The sequence below is a fragment of the Triticum urartu genome, chromosome 4A (assembly GCF_056163025.1).
Source record: "Triticum urartu cultivar PI428250 chromosome 4A, HENAU_Tu73, whole genome shotgun sequence".
NCBI classification, from domain to species: domain Eukaryota; kingdom Viridiplantae; phylum Streptophyta; class Magnoliopsida; order Poales; family Poaceae; genus Triticum; species Triticum urartu.
The window spans coordinates 391,525,104-391,551,010 of NC_141876.1; positions in this window are offsets into that span (position 1 = coordinate 391,525,104).

A 25,907-nucleotide genomic window follows, 5' to 3' on the forward strand; every position below is an offset into this window, starting at 1 on the left:
CTATCAAAACCATGCCAAAAATCTTCGTGTCTACATTGCGTTTGCTCCCTCAAAACTCCTCCCTTTACCTTCATATGCAATTGTTTTACTTTCCGCTGCTATACTCTTAGAATTGCATGTGTAGGTTGATTTCTTGATTTGTGCTAAGTTGCTAAAATCTGCCAAGAATTAAAATTGGGAAAAGGCTAGATTTTTATTTGGTCAAGTATTCTAATCACCCCCTGTAGACATACTTTCGATCCTACAAGTGGTATCAGAGCTTTGGTCTCCATTTGTTTGATTTCCATAGCTTTTGGTGGTCATAGCCTTGGTTTCACAACCTAGGAGAGTATGGCGTCTAGCGAGGGAAATTACCACCGTAGAGGTCCTTACTTTGATGGTACTAATTTTGCTAGTTGGAAGCATAAGATGAAAATGCATATTCTTGGACATAACCCCGCCGTTTGGGCTATTGTGTGTATTGGCTTGTAAGGTGAATTCTTTGATGGGAGAGAACCGAACCGTGAAGCTACCACGGAAGAGTTGAAGATGCTGCAATACAATGCTCAAGCTTGTGATATTCTCTTCAACGGATTGTGCCCTAAAGAATTCAACAAAATCAGCCGTCTTGAGAATGCAAAGGAAATTTGGGATACTCTGATTGATATGCACAAAGGTACCGACTCCGTCAAGGAATCCAAATTGGATGTGCTTCAAAGTCAACTTGACAAGTTCAAAATGAAGGATGGTGAAGGTGTCGCTGAAATGTACTCTAGGCTTGCTCTCATTACAAATGAGATTGCCAGCTTAGGAAGTGAAGAGATGACCGATAGAGTCATCATCAAGAAGATCCTAAGAGCCTTGGATGGAAAATATGATACCGTGTGCACATTGATCCAAATGATGCCCAACTACAAAGATCTCAAGCCAACGGAAGTCATTGGAAGAATTGTTGCTCATGAGATGTCACTCAAGGATAAGGAAGATCTCCACAACAAGTCAAGTGGTGCCTACAAAGCCTCATGTGATGCTCCCACATCATCAAGTGAGAAACAAACCTTCAATGAAGAATTTATCCTAATGGCGAAGAACTTCAACAAGTTCTACAAGAGTAGAAGCAAGGAAAGAAGTTCCAAGTCAAGGTCCAACAATGACAAAAGATCTTATAGTCGTGAGCGTAATTGCTACAATTGTGGAAGATCCGGACACTATTCAAATGAGTGTACGGCTCCTTACAAAATAAGAGAAGATTCTCCCAAAAGAAGAAGTAGGAGAGAAGAATCACCGCCAAGAGAGAGGAGTAGAGATGATCATTATGAACGAAGACCCTCTCGGAGAAGCAAGGATTCAGAGAGGAAGGACAAATCATCAAAGAGCTACACAAAAAGAAGACATCAAGCTCATGTTGGTGAATGGGTATCTGGCTCCGACTCCGACAATCACTCCGAAAGAAGCTATCACTCCGACTCCTAATATACTCAAGATGAAGGTGTTGCCGGTCTAGCACTTGTGTCAACCGACTCCTACGACATATTTGACTCACCAAATGAAGGAATTGGAAGATGCTTCATGGCTAAGGTCCAAAGGTAACACACCCCGAGTATGTTGATTTCAATAGTGATGAAGATGATTTGCTAGGAGATGATGATTTACTTGTTGACAACTCTAGTTATGAAAACTATGATCAACCTGCTATTAATCATAATAATCAAGATAAAACGACTGACGATGATAAGAAGAAGATTGAGCGTCTAACTAAAGAACTAAACACTCTTAAGTTAGCTCATGAAACTACCTTGGAAGATCATCGAGAACTTTTAAAGACTCATGAGAAGCTACGCTTTGAAAAACTCAACCTTGAGAAAGAGAATGAGTTCTTAAAAGCAATCAATGATGATCTTCGCAAGAAAAGTTCTTCTTACATTGCCAAGCGTTTACTCCTGTCTACTTACATGCCACAAGTTAAATCTAGCAACAAGAGTAAGAAAGATTCTTCTTCTAGTAGTAACAACAATCATGCTAAATCCAATATCGTTGCTTCTAGTAGTTATCTTGATTACACTAATGATTCTCTTAGCCAAGTTACACTTGAGCAAGAAAACAGCTTATTGAAGGGAATTATAGAGAAAAGTGTTTACAAGAGCCTTGCTGGGAGTAAGCAATTCGAGGAAATAGTACGCAAGCAAGGAAGACACCGGAAGAATCAAGGTGTAGGTTTTGAACGAAAGTTCAATGCCAATGGAGTTGAGTGGGAAGAAGATCAATACCCCAAGACGAAGTTTGTTCCTCAACAAGAGAAGTATGATTCTACTTCTTTCCAAGGAACACAGGCTCAAGATGATCTTCCACCACAAGACCACAAGCTAAAAGGCAAGGACATGCTTCAAGAGGAGATTGATGCATTTGAAGAAGCACCTAAGGCCTTGGTCAAGTTGGTTCCCAAGACTACATCAAGTTCTACTTCATCAAGTACGACTACAACTCCAAGGATTCCCATCAAGATGGTGTGGATCCCGAAGAAGAAGAACTAGAGAGTTCTTGAGGGTGACTCCGCCAACATACTTCACTCATATCATTTTGGCAAGGATAAGTGCAAACAACTTCCATATCTTGCACTAGCTCAAGGAGTCACAAACCCTCTTGTTGGTAAGACAAGGGACAAGGTAACCTAATGATTTCATGGACATCATCCTATGTGAACATCACTCTATGTCTATGGATATCCTTGTTTGTTCCTTGTGGGACTAACCTGTGTAGGTATTGAAAGTGCAACTCACTCCAAAGGATTGCTCCAAAAGATCTACATCAACATTGAGAATCTACATCTTCAACACCTACATGAAGTCATCATCAACAAAACCCAAGGTTAGTTCATCCCTCTTAGGGGGATATCACATCTAGGGGAAGCTTTACTCCAATCAATTGAGCTAAAGCAACTCTAATGGTGTGAACACAACAATGCTTTATGTAAAAGTGGCAACCCCACTTGTGCTTACACGATGAGTATGACCTACGATCAAATGTTCTCATTTGACTCCCAAGTCAATATACTCATATATAGATGACCTAGTCATCGCCAAATTGCTTGATAGATGCTAGAGTGATTGTGCATGCTTTGTCACATATTTCATTTGCCATCTTATTGTGTGAGCATGTTGGATGCATATTTTACTCACTCGAGGACATCCATTTGTTGCTTTGATTGTTTGGCTTTTTCTCTTTTGCCAATTGGATGGACAAGAATGCCTAAGAACTCCCTCTAGCTATCTAAGCTTTCCTCGTCTCAAACTCTATTCATGCTACATCACAAAGTTTGATCAAGTCAGATTCGAACCACTCTGTGTGAGGAGCACTCGGAGTCCCCGATTCGTCATAGACTTAAACTTCCAAAACCTCTTTGTGCATTTCTGTATGACCGAGTCATCCATTTCGGTCACACCGAGATCACTAAGTTGATCAAGGTTTTCAATCTCGGTGCAACCGATTAGAACGTTTCGGTCACACCGAGTTGCAGTAACCGCTTGCAGTTCTGCATCTCGGTGCCACTGAGTCATTCCACTCGGTCACACCGACAGGGTCAGGTTATATATACTGATGGGTCAAATTTTGGAAAATTTTCCGAAACCCTTCACCCGCGCGTAACCTGCTCTGCCTCTTCGGGTCTCCGGATCATCCTCTCACCACCAGCGACCTCCCGCCGCTGGTCTCCGCCGCCGTCAACGGCAATCTGCTCCGCCGTTGGTGCCGTAGCAAACACTTGCCGCTCTAGGGTAAGTGTTCGACCCCTTGTGCTGTCTTTTTCACTCTGATTCCTAGCACAAGGACAATGCCATGTTTCTTGCCACGATTGAGATTGATCCATCCAGCTAAAACTCCCTTAGGTCTAGATTGATTCGAAAATTTTAGGGTTAGCTCTCCGCAGAACTCATCTCGGACAGACCGAACTGTAGAAATCGGTCTCACCGATTCAACCTTAGCCATTGCACATGCGCTTTTCGGTCTGACCGAAACGTGCAAATCGGTGTGACCGAGTTCAAGATTCTGTGAAACCCTAGCAATCTCGGTGCCACCGAACGGTGAGTCGGCCTTACTGAGTTCACTAGTTTAGGTTCCAAGTGTTGCTTCGGTATCACCGAGTCTATCAATTTGGTAGCTCCGAGATCACTTCTGTAGAGAACTAAAACTAAGCTTTTTGACTCAATTATTTTGCAAAACCTCTGTACTTTGTGATACTCATTTACTCTACCTCATCTACAACCTATTCACAGGGTCTGCTGACAGTTTGCCTACAAGATGTCTAATCAAAGTGATAGCCAGAACAAGTCTGAAGAGCAGGTTCAGATGAGTGAGGGCACTAGTCCCTCGAGCTCTTCTGATGATGGAACCAGGAGCACTCCAAGCAACTTACCTAAGGCAGCAACCAGATCCAGGAAGAAGAGAACCTCAAAATCCGAGGATGAGGATTATGTGGCCATTGAGGATGAGGCCACTTCAAGGAAAAAGGTGCTGAAAAAGGAGTATGGCACAACTGCTACAGTTAAGCCAGGGATGCATAAGAAGGCACCAACAAAGAGAGTTCCTATGTCTAAGGCCAGAGCATCCACTGCTGAAAACTCCAAGCCAACTGAAGAGGCAGTTGGAGAAGGGAAGAAAAGGAAGGAAAGGGTCAAGAAGACCACTGCCAGAGTGCTTGGCAGATCATCCATAATGAGAGGTTCATATGAAGAGGAAGAGGATGTTGCACCAGCTCCTAAGGCTCATAAGCTTTTGGGAGATGCAATCAAGTCAGGGGCTGCTCCATCAAAGCCTAAGTCTGCTCCCAAAGCTCCAGCTCAGAAGTCTGCTCCAAAGAGAAGCACTAGAAACATTTCAGCTGTAGAAAAGAACAAGGCCCAGTGCCTAAAGCTGCTGAAGAAGAGGAAGATGACTCACTTGTTTTGAGAAAGCTGAAGCCCAAGATCCCTGGCCACAATGATGCACATCCTGTTGTAGAAAACATGAAAATCGGGAAGGATTCGGGATTGAGATTATGGAGACAGTATGATCCATATGCTGTCAGGAGGAGAACTGATGTGGATTATAGGTTTCACACTAAGGAACAACAAGACTTCTATGAGACAATCCTGCTTGACAAGAAGACCATAGTGTGTGACATGAGATGGGTTGACTGGGAGTACATCAAGGAGAATGAAGATCACTATCCAGGTGTATATGACAGCTTCAAAGCATGTGGAGTTGATACATTTGTTGCCCAGAAGCTCACCAAGTGGAATGATGAGGTGATCATGCAGTTTTACTCCACTGCCCACTTCTACCCCGATGGGAAGATCATTTGGATGTCTGAAGGTACAAGGTACCAATCTACTATTGAAGAATGGGCTCAGTTGATCAATGGCCCAGAAGAAAGTGAGGATGACTTGGATGTTTATGCTGAAAAGAAGAAAGACCATAACTCTATGGCCAACATGTACAGAGAGATCCCAGCTGATGCATTGGATACTCATAAGTTTGGATCTGTCCACTTCTTGTTGTCTGGTCTTCCTACCATCAACTGGATCCTAAGGCACACATTGCTACCCAAGTCAGGTGATCACAAGATGATCAGAGGACATGCTATCAATTTGCTCCATTTGTTTGATGTGCCTCAAAAGTTCAAAGTCATGAGTCTGATTGTGGATACAGTCAAAAGGACACCAGCTGATTAGAAGATAAGTTGTGGGTATGCCCCACAAATTCAGGAGCTCATCAACTCCAAGATGGGCACAAGCAAATATCTATTGGATAGGGTGCACCTGCCCATCTACCCTGAATTTGAAGACAACACTGTTGTCATGAATGAAAATGAACCATCATCAACTCAAGCACATGAGAAGAGAGAGAAGGCAAGGGCAGAGAAAGCTGCAAAGATGCCAACTGTTGAAGAGGCATCTCAAGTATTCTTGAAGACCAAGCAAGATCAGCTTGGATATCTGATCCAATCCACCTTGAGGATTGAGAAGGGCTTGGCCACCCTGAATCAAAAGAAGGAGAGTTTGGAGAGGATCGTTGAGCAGAAATTCTATGATCTTGTTATCAAGGTAACCGAGATCCAAACTGCAGTTGAGAAGCTATAGGAGGAAGTGGAGGAGAAGAAGGGCAATTCAACTACAAATGTTTTTGCTAGAGTGCCCAGAAGCCAGAGGTCTGCTGTAGTGCCAGTCACAAATTCTAGAGCTACAACGTCAGCTCCAGCAGCTACAGCCTCAGTGCCACCAGCTCCAGCAGCCACTCCACCAGCTCCATCTACATCAATAGAAGCTTTCGTCCTTGGAGTCATCTCTACACCTCCTACCGAAGATCAAGCCTGAGAATCGTTTAGCACTATGCATTTTTTGAACTTTTTGGTAACTTGTTGCCAAAGGGGGAGAAAAATATATAGATCATAGGCTTCGAGAGAGAGAGTTGCTTTTTTATCTTTCTTGCTATTTTGGTTGAATTACTTTATTGTGTCCTTGTGTGAGATACTTTATGTCCTTGTGAGATACTTGTTTGATCATGTGTTTGATCATATGCTACCCTTAATGCTTGTTGGATGATATTATCTCTTATATCCCTATATGATCATTGACTTGCTTGGTGATGAGTGCATGTTTTTAACTTCTATCATTTTGAGCGCTCCACCAAGATGTATGTGACATGGAAGAGTAACCCATGATCCTAATCGATTGTGCATTTGCATTCAAAAGCAAATTTTAAAATAATGCACAAATTTAGGGGGAGCTGTTGCTTACCACATACTTCTCAAAGCGACGATGTTTTTCAATCTTATTATCTTTTGTCGAAACTTTGATCTATATGTTGTCATCAATTACCAAAAAGGGGGAGATTGAAAGTGCAACTATCCCTGGGTGGTTTTGGTAATTTCTAACAACATATAGCTCATTGAGCTAATGCTACTTCAAGATAAACATTTCAGGAAATCTCAATGATTGGCATGGCATGGATGAGAAATGTGGACCCCTCAAAATGCTGAGGACAAAGGATTGGCTCAAGCTCAAAGCTCAGGACTCTACAGTTTTTCATTTTAAGTGATCCAAGATCACATTGATTCCATAGGAAAAGCCAATACTGTCAGGAGGGGGTGAGGTGTTGCTTAATGAGTTTCTTGCTCAAAGTGTTTAGTGATATGCTCCAAAAACCCTCAACTACTTTCTCACATCCACATATGTCCCAAACCAAAAGTCAAACTCGGCCCCACCGAAACTGTCTATCCGGCGCCACCGAGTTCAGTTGACATAGCCACTGCCAGAAACCCTAGTCTTTTCGGTCTTACCGACAGGGATATCGGTCTCACCAAGATGGGATTGTAATCTCTCTGTTTCCCTTCGTAATGTTTCGGTCAAGCCGATATGAGCGATCGGTCCCACCAAGATTGCAATGAAAACTCTCTGTTTCCCTTTCGTAACGTTTCGGTATAATCGAGATGAGTGAATCGGTCCCACCGAGTTTGCCTGACCAACTCTTTATTTGTCTATTACCAAAATCGGTCCCACCGAGTTTGTGTAATCGGTCTCACCGAGATTACGTTATGCCCTAACCCTAACGAAATCGGTCTCACCGAGTTGACATGCCAGTCCCACCGAAAATCCTAACGATCACATTATGAACTAAATTGGTCTGACCGAGTTTCATGATTCGGTCCCACCGAGTTTGGTAAATTGTGTGTAATGGTTAGACTTTGTGTGGAGGCTATATATACCCCTACACCCACTCTTCATTCGTACAGAGAGCCATCAGAACATGCCTACACTTCCAACATACATTTTCTGAGAGAGAACCACCTACACTTGTGTTGAGGTCAAGATATTCCATTCCAACCACATAAATCTTGATCTCTAGCCTTCCCCAAGTTGCTTTCCACTCAAATCATCTTTCCACCAAATCCTATCCTATGAGAGAGAGTTGAGTGTTGGGGAGACTATCATTTGAAGCACAAGAGCAAGGAGTTCATCATCAACACACCATTTGTTACCTCTTGGAGTGTGGTGTCTCCTAGATTGGTTAGGTGTCACTTGGGAGCCTCCGTCAAGATTGTGGAGTTGAACCAAGGAGTTTGTAAGGGCAAGGGGATCGCCTACTTCATGAAGATCTACCCTAGTGAGGCAAGTACTTCGTGGGCGACGACCATGGTGGGATAGACAAGGTTTCTTCTTCGTGGACCCTTCATGGGTGGAGCCCTCCGTGGACTCACGCAACCGTTACCCTTCGTGGGTTGAAGTCTCCATCAACGTGGATATACGCTAGCACCACCTATCGGAACAACGCCAAAAATCTCCGTGTCTACATTGCGTTTGCTCTCTCCAAACTCCTTCCTTTACCTTCATATGCAAGTGTTTTACTTTCCACTGTTATACTCTTAGAATTGCATGTGTAGGTTGATTGCTTGACTTGTGCTAAGTTGCTAAAATCTGCCAAGAACTAAAATTGGGAAAATGCTATATTTTTATTTGGTAAAGTAGTCTAATCACCCCCCCTCCAGACATACTTTCGATCCTACACCCATTCTAAGATTGTTAACTGATATTTGGTGCCTTTTGTCATCCATACTATCTTTTCATCAGGGTAGAAGTGAGTTGTGGAGTAGAGCTGCATTATCATCTCATCGTTCCACTTTGTCAACTTCTGACCAACAAATTTGTCAAAACCATTCATCCGGAAGCTTTCATGCACATGTGGAAAGTAGTCTTCATTGAAGTCAATGTATTTCCAGTCCACCCATTTCATGTCACAGACAATGGGCTTCTTGTCCAATAGGACAGTCTCATAGACGTCCTGTTGTTCTTTGGTGTGAAAGCGATAGTCCACAACAACCCTTCTCCTAGTGTCATAAGGATCAGTCTTCATCCATTGTCTCAAACCTGCATCCTTTCTCAACTTCATGTTCTCTGCCATAGGATGATCATCATTATGATCTGGAATCTTCGGGTTGAGTTTCCCTGGGCACTAGTGGCTCATCATCTTCATGGACTTCAGTCACTGGGGCCTTGTTCTTTTCAGCAGCTGATATATTCCTTGTTGATCTCTTTGGAGCAGTTGTCTTGGGGGCTTGAGCTGGAGCTGAAGGCTTGGGGGCAGGCTTGGGCTTAGAAGGTGTAGCCCCAGTCCTGATGGCATGCCCCATCAGCTTCTGTGTCTTGGCAGGAGGTGCGGGAGACTCTTCCTCCTCCTCCCCCTCCTCTTCCTCATCCATCATCATGGATGGTATGCCAATCACTCTGGCAATGGTATTCCTAACTCTTTCTTTCCTCTTCTTTCCACCAGTAGCTTCTTCCTCTCTGGGCTCAAGTGTAAGCTGCATGGTTTCTTGAGTTGAGGCTCTAGCCTTGGACATTGGAGTCCTCTTTGCAGGTGCCTTCTTGGACATGCCTGGTTTTGTGGCAGCATGTAACACCCACAATGCGGCTATATCTCCCACGTGTCGGGGCACGACTTAGAGGCATAGCCGCATGGTAGGTTTGTCGCAAGAGGGGTAATCTTCACACAATCCCATGTACTGAATAAGAAAGGGATAAAGAGTCGGCTTACAATTGCCACTTCACACAAATAACAAGTTAAACATACATCATCCAGAGTACAATCAAGGGTCCAACTATGGAACCAAAATAAAAGAAGACAACCCCAAATGCATAGATCCCCGATCGTCCCAACTGGGCTCCACTACTGATCAACAGGAAATGAAACAAGACAACGATCAAGATCTTCATCGAGCTCCCACTTGAGCTGGGTTGCGTCACCTGCACTGGTATCATCGGCACCTGCAACTGTTTGGAAGTATCTGTGAGTCACGAGGACTCAGCAATCTCACACCCGCGAGATCAAGACTATTTAAGCTTATGGGTAGGAAAGGGTAGTGAGGTGGAGCTGCAGCAAGCACTAAGCATATATGGTGGCTAACTTACGCAAATAAGAGCGAGAAGAGAAGCAACGCAACGGTCGTGAACTAGAAGTGATCAAGAAGTGTTCCTGAAACTACTTACATTCAAGCATAACACAAGGACCGTGTTCACTTCCCAGACTCCGCCGAGAAGAGACCATCACAGTTACACACATGGTTGATGCATTTTAATTAAGTCAAGTGTCAAGTTCTCTACAACCGGACATTAACAAATTCCCATCTGCCACATAACCACAGGCACGGCTTTCGAAAGTTCAAACCCTGCAGGGGTGTCCCAACTTAGCCCATCACAAGCTCTCACGGTCAATGAAGGATATTCCTTCTCCTTCCCAGGAAGACCCGATCAGACTCGGAATCCCGGTTACAAGACATTTCAACAATGGTAAAACAAGACCAGCAAAGTCGCCCGATGTGCTGACAAATTCCGATCGGAGCTGCACATATCTCGTTCTCAGGGCACACCAGATGAGCCAGACGTCGGGTTGGCATAGACCCTGGTTGCCCAGGGGGCGCCGGACATCGCTCAGGTTGGACCAACACTTAGAGAAGCACTAGCCGGGGGGAGGGTTAAAATAAAGATGACCCTTGGGCTTCGGAAACCCAAGGGAAAAAGGCTTAGGTTGTTAGGCAAATGTAAAACCAAGGATGGGCCTTGCTGGAGGAGTTTTATTCAAAGCGAACTGTCAAGGGGTTCCCATAACACCCAACCGTGTAAGGAACGCAAAATCAAGGAACATAACACCGGTATGACGGAAACTAGGGTGGCAAGAGTGGAACAAAACACCAGGCATAAGGCCGAGCCTTCCACCCTTTACCAAGTATATAGATGCATTAATTAAATAAGAGATATTGTGATATCCCAACATATCCATGTTCCAACATGAAACAAACTTCATCTTCACCTGCAACTAGCAACGCTATAAGAGGGGCTGAGCAAAAGCGGTAACATAGCCAAACAACGGTTTGCTAGGATGGTGGGTTAGAGGCTTGACATGGCAATATGGGAGGCATGATATAGCAAGTGGTAGGTAACGCGGCATAGCAATAGAGCGAACAACTAGCAAGCAAAGATAGAAGTGATTTCGAGGGTATGGTCATCTTGCCCGAGATCCCGCAAGGAAGAAGAGCGAGTCCAATAAGTAGATGAACGGACGTAGTCGAACGGATCCTCACAACTCCGGAACGAAACCGAAGATAACGACAGAAGCAACCCGGAAAGAAACAAGCAACATAATAAACAACCATCACATAAACATGGCATGATGCACAACCAATTATGATGCATGTCCGGTTTAAATATGCATGACATGGCAAAGTCCAACAAACAAAACTACAAATTAAGTGGATCTCAATATGCAACGAGTTGCATATTGATGGAACACCACATCAATTATTTAGTTCACTCCCGGTTAGGTACTCAACAATATTAAATGTTGGTTAACATGGCAAGAGGTGAAACATAACAAAAATATACTATCTAAACAATTCAAATGGGGCCGGATATAAAAAGCAACAAATCCGGTAATCCCCATATGCATTAGCAATTTGGTGCAACAACAATTTTAAACATTTAAATGTTATTATCATGATGTGAATGGCATGTGCAAGTTTTATGCAGTAATTGTGAAAATGTTGACATGATAAGGTATGATGGATTTGTCATCGTGGCGGAAACGAAAGGGGTGCCATGACAATGAATCTGAAAATGATGCCACGGCAACATTCCGACGATCCGGTAGCTCACAGGGATACCGGTGCAAAAGGAAGTGGGTGTGAGTGCGCCATGCAAGATGATGGGGTGCTCCCGGATACCGGGTTCCCACATGTCGACGGCAAGGCAACGAGGAACTCGCAAAAAACAACTTGGATACGGTGCAACCACGATCATCTCATACAACACATACATCTGTTCACGGGCGGTCGTCTCGGGGTTATACCTTTCAAAGCGTGCATTATCAGAATGGATCAAGTTCGTAGAGGGAAGTAGGCGTTCTTGCGACAGCGGTAGTGGAAGTAGCCGTTCTTGCGACAGCGGTAGTGGAAGTAGCCGTTCTCGCTTCGTAGATGTTCACACTCCGTAGGTGTTCGGGGTCAACAAGGAACTTGACGTCCACGGGTCTTCGAGGGTCGACGGTACATGTTCTATAGACGTTCACGTTTTGAAGGGGAAGTAGAGGTTCTCGTGATCTCGGCGATGGTAGTGGTATATGTCATCGGTAGTCGAACATGGCGATCCGAAGAGGGTACTTGGCAACGTGCACGTCATCGGTAGTTGTACACAATCATTGTCGGACTTGACGGGTTCGAGGTCTCTAGGTGTAGTGGTACTTGGCGTCTCATCGTGTAGTCGTTTGTCGTAGTCAGACTTGACAAAAATGCACACCGGCTGTAGTCATACACGTTTAGAGAAGAACTTGTCGTCGAGGGACTTGGCGATTCCGGAGACGGCAGAAGACGAACTGGGCGGTCCTCGTTGACTTGGTACTTAGTGTTATTCCCTATTCGGGGGTCGAGCTTGACGTCAAAAGCAACAGCAAGTGGAGGTGCAAGACACGGGGCGTGTACATGAGCCAAAAGTCATCGGGGCCAAACAGATGACCTTGGCAGCCTTCGATGGAGGCAGCAGCAGAACAGGGGCTCGTGGAGACAACAACGATGAACAGGGGCGCGACGCTGTGGCACATCGGGTGGCGTGCCCGTTTCATTTGTCACGGGAAAGCAGCGGCAGCAGCAGGGCATCCCAGGAGTCATGGGGCGTGGTGAAGAGCAGCAGCAACGGGGCTCGCTGCCGGCGTGGGGAGGCAGAACGGCGGAACAGGAGGCCAACGGAACTTGGCGGCGGCCTCGGCAGCAGGGAGGCGCGGCCATGGTGACCGACGTGAGGAGGAGGCCGGGGAAGGGAGGCGGCGGACTGGAGCAAGGAAGCAGATGCCGGTGGCGCGAGGGAAATTCCCGCAGCGACGGGCACCGGCAAACAGAGGCGGGCGTCTGTAGGGCCATCGCGCACAGGGAGGAGCAAGGGCGAGGCAGGGGGATCGAGCGGGTCTGGGTTCTGCGGGGGAGAGGTGCGAGTGCAACGCTGCGAGGGAGAAGGGGATCGAGCGATGGGTGTCTCTGGCGGCGCGAGGGAACGAGGAGGAGGGGTGCAGGGGATCGGGCTAGGGAGCGCTAGGGTTAGAGCTGGTGGAGTGGATGGGCCTTAGAGGCCGGCCCAGTTGCTGCTTCTTGCTGGAGACCCAAATGGGATGGTTGGGCTCTCTCTCTCTCTCCCTCTCTCACCCTCAATCTTCTTCTATTATCTCCCCAAAACAGAAAAAATCAAAGAAAAGGAGAATAAAGGAAGTGTTAGGGATATAATCTGCGCGGGAGGTTAATTTCCCTGGACTCATAAAAATGAGCTTGTACCGAGAAAATAGGAAAGAGCACACGTGTGAAGTTTGAATTCAAACTCATTTGAATTTAATTCAAATGAGTGTGAGAAGGAAGTCGGTATTCGCTAGGTCCAAAAATGTTGGGAATTTTGGTAGAGCTCCGGAAAATGGAGAAAGGACATATAGCAAAGTTAGAGGCCAAGAGTTGTGATAACAAAGGCATTGGGATTTTTGCAAGTGTGTTAAGGTGAATTCCAAAATAGTGGAGTATTTAATATAGCTCCCTATTATTGGGGTATATGTTGTAAAGAGAATCACCACGTGAATTCCCTCAGTTTAAATGGACCGAAGATCCATACGATTTATTTAGCTGAGCTGGAAAGATTAGAGACATGATGAAATGATGCAATGCACATGATGCAATGATGAATGCAACGAACCAAACAAATCACACGATGAAAACTCGGAAATCAAGGAAGGCATCTGAAGCTCCAGTCTTGGGGCGTCACACAGCAACAACATACTCTTTCTTGAGTACCTTCTTCTTGGAGGTCACTTCCTCCTCAAGCACAAATTCTTCATCCTCAGATTCAGATGTCCTTTTCTTCCTTTGCCTAGTAGCCGCCTTAGGCAAATTGCTGGGAGTGCTCCTACTCCCCTCATCATAGCTACCAGAGGTACTAGTGCCCTCACTGAGGTTGAGCTGCTCTTCAGACTTGTTCTAACTGTCACTGGCCTCTGACATAGCTGCAACTGACCTTGTGAATAGTTGGGTGTGGATAGAGTAGATGAGCATCAAAAAATACAACTTATTTTTGCAAAAATTGAGACAAAAACTTAACTTTAGTTTTGTGCAGAAAGCATTTCGGAGCTACCGATTTGACAAACTCGGTGACATCGAAGCACAAACAGAGTCTAAACATGCAGTTTCGGTTAGACCGAAATGCAGTTCGGTGACTCCGAGATGCTAGGGTTTCACAGAGAAAGTGGTTTCGGTCTCACCGATCAGTACACCGCAGTCAGACTGAGTTGTACTTGTGCAATGGCCAGGGCCAATTGGTGTGACCGAAATCCTCAGATTGGTTGGTCCGAGATGGATTCGGCGGAAACCTACCCCTAAGTTTTTGCATCAAGTCCATTCTAAGGAATTTTTTGGTGGATAGATTGATGTCATACGTGGGAAGAACAACGGCATTATACTTTGCGCAAGAATCAGAGCAATGGAAAGCACAAAGGGTCAAATCCGTACCCTAACTTGGCGACGGATTTGCTACGACGGTGAAGATTCCATTGACGGCGGCGGAAACCAGAAATGGAGGGTCATTGGCGACGACGATGACGATCCGAAGACCAAGGGTCGACAGTGCTGGGGCGCAAGCTCGTGCGGTTTAAAGTAATTTTCAATCGTACGGGTACGCGAGGTATAAATACCCAGACGCTTTCGGTGGCGCCTAGTGGAACGGCTTGGTGGCACCGAGATGCAAAACTGCTAGTAGTTGCTGCAACTCGGTTTGACCGAATAGTTCTAATCGGTGGCATCGAGATGAAAACCTAGATCAACCAACTGATCTCGGTGATACCTAATTGGATAAGTTGGTCTGACCGAAAATCATTAAGAGGTTTTGGAAGTTATGCCCTTGATGGATCGGTGGCTCCGAGGGCTCCTCACTCGGAGGGTCCGAAAGTGACTTGTTCAAACTTTGTGATGTAGCATGAATAGAGTTTCAGACGAGAAAAATCATAGATAGCTAGAGGGAGTACTTAGGCATTCTTGTCCATCCATTTGGCAAAATAAAAGCCAAACAATCAAAACAACAAATGGATGTCCTTGAATGAAGAAAAATATGCAACCAACATGCTCACACAATAAGATAGCAAATAAAACATGTGACAAAGCATGCACATACACTCTAGCATCTATCAAGCAATTGGCGATGACTAGGTCATCTATATATGAGTATATTGATCGAGGAGTCAAATGAGAACATTTGACCGTAGGTCATACTCATTGTTTAAGCACAAGTGGGGTTACCACTTTTACATAAAGCATTGTTGTGTTCACATCATTAGAGTTACTTTAGCTTAGTTTTTAGAGCAAAGCTCCCCCTAGATGTGATATCCCCCTTAAGAGGGATGAACTAACCTTGGGTTTTGTCGATGATGACTTCATGTAGATGTTGAAGATGTGGATGCTCAATGTTTATGTAGATCATTTGGAGCAATCCATTGGAGTGTTGCACTTTCGGTACCTACATGGGTTAGTCCCACAAGGAACATACAAGGAGATCCATAGACATAGAGTGAAACTCACATATGATGATGTCCATGAAAGCATTAGGTTACCTTGTCCCTTGTCTTACCAAGAAGAGGGTTTGTGACTCCATGAAATAGCAGTGCAAGATATGAAAGTTGATTGCACTTGTCCTTGCCAAAATTAATATGAGTGAAGTATGTTGGCGGAGTCACCCTCAAGAACTCTCTAGTTCTTTTTCTTTGGGATCCACATCAACTTGATGGGAATCCTTGGAGTTGTAGTCGTACTTGACGAAGTAGAACTTGATATAGTCTTGGGAACCCACTTGACCATGGCCTTAGGAGCTTCTTCAAATGAATCAATCTCTTCTTGAAGCTTGTCCTTGCCTTTTTAGCTTGTGGTCTTATGGTGGAAGATCATCTTGAGCTTGTGTTCCTTTGAAAGAAGTGGGGTCATACTTCTCTTGTTGAGGAACAAACTTCGTCTTGGGATATTGGTCCTCTTCCCAATCAACTCCATTCGCATTGAACTTTTGTTCAAAACCAACACCTTGATTATTCTGGTGCCTTCCTTGCTTGCGACAATTTCCTCAAATTGCTTACTTCCAGCAAGGCTCTTGTAAACACCTTTCTCTATAATTCCCTTCAATAAGCTATTTTCTTGCTCAAGTGTAACTTGGCTAAGAGAATCATTAGTGGAATCAAGAGAACTACTAGAAGCAACAATATTGGATTTAACATGATTGTTGTTACTACCAGAGGAAGAATCCTTCTTGTTCTTATTGTTAGATTTTACTTGTGGCATATAAGTAGACAAGAGGAGATGTTTGGCAAGATAATAAAAACTCTTCTTTCGAAGATCATCATTGATAGCTTTTAAGAACTCATGCTCTCTCTAAATTTTGCTTCTCTAAGCGTAGCTTCTCATGAGTATTTAAGAGCTCTTTATGATCCTCTAGAGTTGTTTCATGAGCTAACTTAAGAGTGTTTAGTTCTTTAGTTAGACGCTCAATCTACTTCTTATCATTGTCATTCATTTCATCTTGATTCACTACTGCAGGATGGTCCAAACGCGACACTACGATCAGAGACCCTTTGACGAAACTGTGTGCAATGCCATAATCGCAAATGGTGGTGTAAAAAACCGTCAAAAAAGGTGCAAAATATTTGCGATGACGGATGCATCAAACGCGGTTATGATTTTAATTGTGTGTGCGGTGCAGGGCATACGGTTTAGTTCAATGAACTGTTTGCGATGAGGTGGAACAAAATAAACGGGCAGCCAGATGAAGGCGTGTGTGATATACAGCATACGGTTCACTCGGGTGAACTGTTTGTGATGAGGAGGAACAAAAGAAACGGGCAGCTAGATGAAGGTGTGTGTGATATACAACATACGGTTCACTAGGATGAACTGTGTGTGATTAGGCAACATAATGGAAACGATTCAACTGAACAAGATGTGTGTGACACACGGCAAACATGTTCGTAATCAGAAATGTGTGCGAAGACCAATAATAACACAGACGATTGGTGCTAATAAGCCGTGTGATTTGCTCTGTCTACAGAAGAATAACATGTATATATATATAACTGAAATAAACATCCAATTACATAAGTGACTATACAGATCATTCACACATACCTCAATAAACAATTGCATGCATTCTAAAGTAGGAGAAACGACCATCTAGTCGTCTACTTCTTGTGACGCTCCCGCCACTGCTATGTGGCTCGATCCCTCATCTGGGGCAGGAAGAAGACAATTCCTCATGTCAACGATCCGCCTGTACATCTCGTAGCTTGTGTACGCGTCCTTGGCCACGTACTTGACGTGTTCTTCATCCAGTCTCTCATGCCAAACATTGTGCCAGGCATTCTTGTCCTTCTTGCTCTCTTCCTTCATCTTCGTGTAGTAGGGGTCGATGATGGCCGAGGCGAGGTCAACCAGGGAGTTTAGTTTGTTCTTGTCGCTCCCCCAGACCTTGTAGTGGTGCTGGATGTTGACAAGATTCGGGCATTTCAAGCCCGAAACCTTGAGCACTTTTAGATCGTTGGTGGTGTCCATCGTAGCGAAAGTGTAGTCGGAGCTGTTGATAAACCTGGAGAAATGCTCGCAAGGCCTTGTGGCCAGGTGGTAGTGGTAGACGAGGACGTCATGTCCCACGCACAACTGGGCGACGACAACCTTCTGATCATGCCCGGCACGACCCATGGTGTACTCGAGGTTGAAGCCGACCACTTGGTACTTGTCCTCGGCAAGGAACTGCTCCATAGTTTGGATGGAGCTCTCCGCCGAGATCGGATCATTCGTGTACACCACTGAGAGAGCCTTCCCCCTCACGTGGGAGTCCACGACGTGTTGCGTGGTGAACTGCTCGCCGTTATCATCGTCGGCCGCTGGGAGCGCCATTGGAACCGCTGGATGTCCTCTCTATATGTGTCCTTGTGGGTGTGCTTATTGTGTCGTGTGAGACGAGAGATGAAGGTAAATGGCCGCATGAATAAAAGGGGGTCGAGCGGCGTGGATTCTTGGCGCGTCCGCATGACAGTTTTTGTAGAGGGTAACTGCATCGTCGCGTCGCGCCCGGCGCAACCGCATGCACACGAACGTGCGTGGTCATGCGTTGGCCCCAAACACTGGTAGCACACGTGGAGGGATGAGGGCAGAGCACCCGGAGGGACGTCAGAGCAGAGCGCGCACGGCGGGACGCGAGTAGAGCGCGCCGCGGTTGCCTCAACCGCAAGCAACCACATGCATAGAGCCGTTGAACATGCAGGAAATGGTCGCCTACAAGCCGGCCGATAGTTTTGTCGCTGCGTAGAGGGTGGCCGTGTGCTACTACCTCCGTCTTGGTCTATAGTACCCTTTATATTCTGTGCCATACTTTTCCCTTAAATTTAACCAACAAAATGTTAATGCATGTTATAAAAATTATATAATTGGAAACTATGTTCAAATACGAATCCAATTATATAATCTTTGGCGACATGCATTCGTATTTTATTAGTTAAATCCTACTTATAAACCAGGACAGGGTATAGTAGGTAATTAAATTGCAAATGCTTTTTTGTATTAACCGTATGTGTACGTGGCCTTTCGTCCTCCTCTCGCACGTCTTGTCACCCCGTTGTCGCAGATGGCTTATAGTGCAAGCTTGTGCAGCGCGTGGGGGCGTTCTTTTGGCCAAATGGTGGCGCCAATGAATCGTCGGTGAGCCCATTCCCGCACAACCTCGCATGTTCCCGCGCAAGCTTCCCGCCTGACTCGGTGAAATCCCCCAAAATCCCAATGCTTATCCGCCTGCTATATAAATCCTCAGGGTCGGCGAGTCCTTCAGCACATTTTCCCCTCCCTCCATGTGGCTTATCTCGTGTGCATCTCCCACAATCGCCAATGGCATCAGTCCGTCGTCGTCGCTCAGCCACTTTGCCATCATCAGAGGATAGCTCCAGCTGGGAGGCTACACCGCGGTGGCGGCGCAGTCCCTGACATAGTGTAGTGCGTGTGGTGTCCCTGTTGGGTGTGCGTGGAACACCTACCACATGCTCCGCCGCCACTGCCCGTCGGTAGCTGTTGCCGGCCGCCGTTGCTGCACCATCGTCGAAAGCCAGGGCCATCGCCCGCTCCACCGCCGCGGCCCGAATGCGGGAGGTGGCCGTCGTGGCTGTCACCCCACTGCTGGCCACCATGGCCATCACCCACTCCGCCACCGCGGCCCGAAGGCGGGAGGTGGTGGTCGTGGCCACCACCCTATCATCGGCTGCCGTGGCCGCCAGCCCACCGTCGACTGCCGGGGTCATCACCCGATCTGCCAACACCGCCCGAAGGTGGGAGGCGGAGGTGGATGCCTGCACGTGTGTCAGCGACCTTGCGCGCTACACCGAGTTCCCGCGGGAGGAGGAGGAGCGCCTCGTCGAGCACACAAAGAGCCTTACCGCCGTTGTGGCTGCGGCACACGCCGCCTCAGAGGAGAGGAATCAGGAGATCTACGAGGAGAACCACCGCTTCGAGAGGGGTCGTCTGGAGCGGCAGAGGGCGTTCGAGGTGAGCGTCGTTGAAGCTGCACCAGCGGTAGGCACCGTATTGCGGTTGCGCAGCTTGTCGGTAGGCTCCTCCGCCTCTTACTAAGCGCGCTCGGCAGAGGAGAGGCAGCCGGAAGTAGTACAAAGCCCCTCCGCAGTAGTGGTATTTAAGGGCTATTTTGTTCAGTTCATCTGACTAAAGATGTGGTGGAACTGTACAACATACATAAAATTACCTATTATATATAGTTGAACTAGCTATTTTAGTACGTGGTTGGCAACAATTGGGGAAAAATCTGGTCGATTCAGCTGTTGAGTTGAACTGTTTGTATAAATTAAGAACGACCGCTTAATCTATGAATGAAATCTATGCTTAATTACTGAATTTTAGTTGCAAAAATTAGATACTGCTAGTGATGTTTAGCTTCATATTTTGAAAAATCAGTGTTACAAGGTTGACAAATGGCAATGTTACTAGATCAAAAAAAGTCAATATTTCCAGTTTGACAGATGGGAACATACCCAAATTGTTTGTTTGCACATGGGTCATCCAAAAGAACCGTTTGCGTTGAAGAGATGCACAAATCCTACTCTCACTTTGCATACGGGTGTTCTATCTAAAACGTTTGCGATCAAGTGCTACACAAATCCTGCTTGGCACATTTTCCCTTGGGTTCCTAGGGAAGTTGTCAGTTTGCATACGGGTGTTCTAACTAAAACGTTTGCGATGAGTGTTTTATTTTTAAAAACCATTGACGTTTTTTTCAAAAGAAAATCGTGTGATAAGTCTGTACATTAAGAGAAAAAAATGCAAGTTCGCTCAAACCATATCTTTCATTCAGTCATACTGCGAATTTATATTCATATGATCGAGATACAGTATTAAACCAAAGAAAAAAACTATTTCCGGCAGCGGCGGAGGCGGCATGCCACGCCGTCGTTGTCGTTGTCGTCCTCTAGGACGCCATTGTTGAAGTCTTCAATGCAGCACAAAATGTTCTTCACTTGTAAATCAAACAACATGTCATCGCGCGATTGACGGGCGGGGCGCGAGAGGACGATAGCTAGCGGCACTAAGAGGTAGCGGTCAATGGCGACGTCCCATGCCGCTGAGGGGCGCGCGCGCACGGGCATGGGCACGGCGGGTGCAGCCAAACGCACGGGGACCGGCACCGCGGTGGGTAGAGGGGCAACCATGGAAGTCAAAGGGCTCGCTTCGCAGTGAGCCTACGCAGCATACAGCTCGCATGCTTCCCAGCGAGCCTGCGCGTTGGAGGATAGCTTGCACGCCTCCCGGTCAGCATGCGTTCGCACGCCTCCCGTTCAGTCAAGGTCAAGCAGCTGTCTACATGGCACCTCTTATAGCCATTAAAACCAAGACACGTGGCATCACATGAATGGCTAACAGAACACACATAGTTTGAATTATACAAACATTTGAGATATTAAAGTGGCAGCTATTTTCTCAAAATGCCTTCATTGGCTGTTATTCGAGAGCGCCTTCTCTCAAAATGGACACAAAAAATACCACAACATGTCGGGTGCCATTCCATGATAGCATGCCAAGTTTCATGAATTTCAGACGAGTTTTGGATTTACTAGAATTTAAAAACAAAGTATCTCAACGTTTTGCCGGTAATCAACGGTGCCCTATTAATATTGTTTGAAAATCATTCCCATTTCTTGCATGGGACCTAAGCATGCACCCAAGGACACAGATTTGATTTTTCAACCAATTTATACGCATTGGAGCATGTGCTGTAGTTCAAATTTGAATTATGCATATAAATGCATTGAAAACTCAGTTAATGCATAAAAATATCCAAACGAACCCCGAAAAATCACAACAATTGACACAACACTCCTGTTGTTCTATGTTGACATGAGAAATTTTTTGAAAGCAATAAGAGATAATGGACATCGTTTCGTCCCCAAAGGTGGGACGTTCCCTACCGAAACCATCATGCTTGTTGTGAGAAGCTCTGGTTTGTGAGACGCATATGCCCAAACCTGCCCCAAATGGGACAAAATTTTTTTACCACGGCATGTTGATGATGCACCATGATATCATGCCAAGTTTCATGAATTTCAGACGAGTTTTGGATTTACTAGAATTTAAAAACCAGGTATCTCAATGTTTGTGGCCGAGTGACGGTGGTAGGGTGTTTGACATTCGTTCCCATTTCTTGCATGGGACCTAAGCATGCAACCAAGGACACAGATTTGAATTTTCAACCAATTTATATGCATTAGAGCATGTGCATGTAGTTCAAATATGAATTATGCACATGAATGCATTGAAAACTCAGTTAATGCATAAAAATGTCCAAACGAACCCCGAAAAATCACAAAAATTGAAACAACACTCTTGTTGTTCTACGTTGACATGATAATTTTTTTGAAAGCAATAAGAGGCAATGGATATTATTTCGTCCCCAAAGGTGGGACGTTCCCTACCGAAACCATCATGCCTGTTGTGAGAAGCACTAGTTTGTGAGAAGCATATACCCAAACTTGCCCCAAATGGGACAAAAAATTCACCACGACATGTTGATGCCGCTCCATGATAGCATGCCAAGTTTCATGAATTTCAGACAAGTTTTGGATTTACTAGAATTTAAAAACAAGGTATCTCATTGTTTGCGGCTGAGTGACGGTGGCGGGGTGTTTGACATTCATTCCCATTTCTTGCATGGGACCTAAGCATGCAACCAAGGACACATATTTGAATTTTCTACCAATTTATACGCATTAGAGCATGTGCATGTAGTTCAAATTTGAATTATGCACATGAATGCATTGAAAACTCAATTAATGCATAAAAATGTCCAAATGAACCCCGAAAAATCACAACAATTGACACAACACTCCTATTGCTCTACATTGACACGAGAATTTTTTGAAAGCAATAAGAGGCAATGGATATCATTTCGTCCCCAAAGGTGAAACATTCCCTACCGAAACCATCAGGCTTGTTCTGAGAAGCTTTGGTTTGTGAGAAGCATATACCCAAACCTGCCCCAAATGGGACAATAATTTTACCACGGCATGTGGATGCCGCTCCATGACAGCATGCCAAGTTTTATGAATTTTAGATGAGTTTTGGATTTACTAGAATTTAAAAACCAGGTATCTCAATGTTTGCGGCCGAGTGACGGTGGCAGGGTGTTTGACATTCATTCCCATTTCTTGCATGGGACCTAAGCATGCAACCAAGGACACATATTTGAATTTTCAACCAATTTATATGCATTAGAGCATGTGCATGTAGTTCAAATATGAATTATGCACATGAATGCATTGAAAACTCAGTTAATGCATAAAAATGTCCAAACGAACCCCGAAAAATCACAAAAATTGAAACAACACTCTTGTTGTTCTACGTTGACATGATAATTTTTTTGAAAGCAATAAGAGGCAATGGATATTATTTCGTCCCCAAAGGTGGGACGTTCCCTACCGAAACCATCATGCCTATTGTGAGAAGCACTAGTTTGTGAGAAGCATATACCCAAACTTGCCCCAAATGGGACAAAAAATTCACCACGACATGTTGATGCCGCTCCATGATAGCATGCCAAGTTTCATGAATTTCAGACAAGTTTTGGATTTACTAGAATTTAAAAACAAGGTATCTCATTGTTTGCGGCCGAGTGACGGTGGCAGGGTGTTTGACATTCATTCCCATTTCTTGCATGGGACCTAAGCATGCAACCAAGGACACATATTTGAATTTTCTACCAATTTATACGCATTAGAGCATGTGCATGTAGTTCAAATTTGAATTATGCACATGAATGCATTGAAAACTCAATTAATGCATAAAAATGTCCAAATGAACCCCGAAAAATCACAACAATTGACACAACACTCCTATTGCTCTACATTGACACGAGAATTTTTTGAAAGCAATAAGAGGCAATGGATATCATTTCGTCCCCAAAGGTGAAACATTCCCTACCGAAACCATCAGGCTTGTTCTGAGAAGCTTTGGTTTGTGAGAAGCATATACCCAAACCTGCCCCAAATGGGATAATAATTTTACCACGGCATGTGATGCCGCTCCATGACAGCATGCCAAGTTTTATGAATTTTAGATGAGTTTTGGATTTACTAGAATTTAAAAACCAGGTATCTCAATGTTTGCGGCCGAGTGACGGTGGCAGGGTGTTTGACATTCATTCCCATTTCTTGCATGGGACCTAAGCATGCAACCAAGGACACAGATTTGAATTTTCAACCAATTTATATGCATTAGAGCATGTGCATGTAGTTCAAATATGAATTATGCACATGAATGCATTGAAAACTCAATTAATGCATAAAAATGTCCAAACGAACCCCAAAAAATCCCTAAAATTGACACAACATGTTGGGGAACGTAGTAATATTTCAAAATTTTCCTACGTGTCACCAAGATCAGTCTAGGAGATTCTAGCAATGAGAGAGAGGGAGTGCATCTTCATACCCTTGAAGATCGCTAAGTGGAAGCGTTACAAGAATGCGGTTGATGGAGTCGTACTCGCGGCGATTCAAATCGCGGAAGATCCGATCAAGCGCCGAACAGACGGCACCACCGCGTTCAACACACGTACATCCCAGGGAGGTTTCCTCCTTCTTGATCCAGCAAGGGGAGAGGAGAAGTTGAGGGAGAACTCCGGCAGCACGACGACGTGGTGGTGATGGAGCTCGTGGTTCTCCGACAGAGCTTCGCTAAGCACTGCAGAGGAGGAGGAGGTGTTGGAGGTGGGAGGGGCTGCGCCAGGGAAGGGGGTGTGGCTGACCTCCCACCCCCTCTATTTATAGGGTGAAGGGGAGAGGGGGCCGCCCCCCCTAGATGCATCTAGAGGGGGGCAAGGGGGAGGCTTGCCCCCCAAGCAATGTGGGAGGCGCCCCCTCCCCCTAGGGTTTCCAACCCTAGGGACCTTGGGCCCTTGGGGGGGGCACACCAGCCAACCAGGGTCTGGTTCCCTCGCATATTCAGCCCATTAAGTCCCCGAGGTAGGTGGCCCCACCAGGTGGACCCCCGAACACCTTTCGGTGGTCCCGGTACAATACCGATAACCCCCGAAACTATTCCGGTGACTGAAACTGGACTTCGCATATATAAATCTTCACCTTCAGACCATTTCGGAACTCCTTGTGACGTCCGGGATCTCATCCGAGAATCCAAACAACCTTCAGTAACCACATACAATTTCCCATAACAACTCTAGCGTCACCGAACCTTAAGTGTGTAGACCCTACAGGTTCGGGAACCATGTAGACATGGCCGAGACATCTCTCCGGCCAATAACCAACAGCGGGATCTGGATACCGATATTGGTTCCCACATGTTCCACGATGATCTCATCGGATGAACCACGATGTTGGGGATTCAATCAATCCCGTATACAATTCCCTTTGTCCATCGGTATGTTACTTGCCCGAGATTCGATCGTCGGTATCCCCATACCTTGTTCAATCTCATTACCAGCAAGTCTCTTTACTCGTTCCGTAACGCATGATCCCGTAACCAACTCCTTAGTCACATTGAGCTCGTTATGATGATGCATTACCGAGTGGGCATAAACCCAAACGCTTTGATCATTTCATCAAAGCGAATGTTCCAACTCTGACATGCTTGCACCAGCCCATAGATGGAGCGCTAGATCTTGCATACCTTGTTAGCATTCTTAGGATTGACAAAACCTTCCAGCTGCATCATATACAATTCTTCCTTAAGGAAACCATTAAGGAATGCCGTTTTGATGTCCATTTGCCATATCTCATAATCATAGAATGCGGCCATTGCTAACATGATTCAGACAGACTTCAGCTTCACCACAGGTGAGAAGGTCTCATCATAGTCAACCCCTCGAACTTGTTGATAACCCTTAGCGACAAGATGAGCCTTATAGATGGTCACATTACCATCCGCGCTAGTCTTCTTCTTAAAGATCCATGTATTCTCTATGGCTTGCCGATCATCGGGCAAGTCTATCAAAGTCCATACTTCGTTTTCATACGTGGATCCTATCTCGGATTTCATGGCCTCAAGCCATTTGTTGGAATCTGGGCCCGCCATCGCTTCTTCATAGTTCGAAGGTTCACCGTTGTCTAACAACATGATTTCCAGGACAGGGTTGCCGTACCACTCTGGTGCGGAACGTGTCCTTGTGGACCTATGAAGTTCAGTAGCAACTTGATCCAAAGTTTCATGATCATCATCATTAACTTCCTCTCCAGTTGGTGCAGGCACCACAGAAACATCTTCCTGAGCTGCGCTACTCTCCGGTTCGAGAGGCAATACCTCATCAAGTTCTACTTTCCTCCCACTTACTTCTTTCGAGAGAAACTCTTTC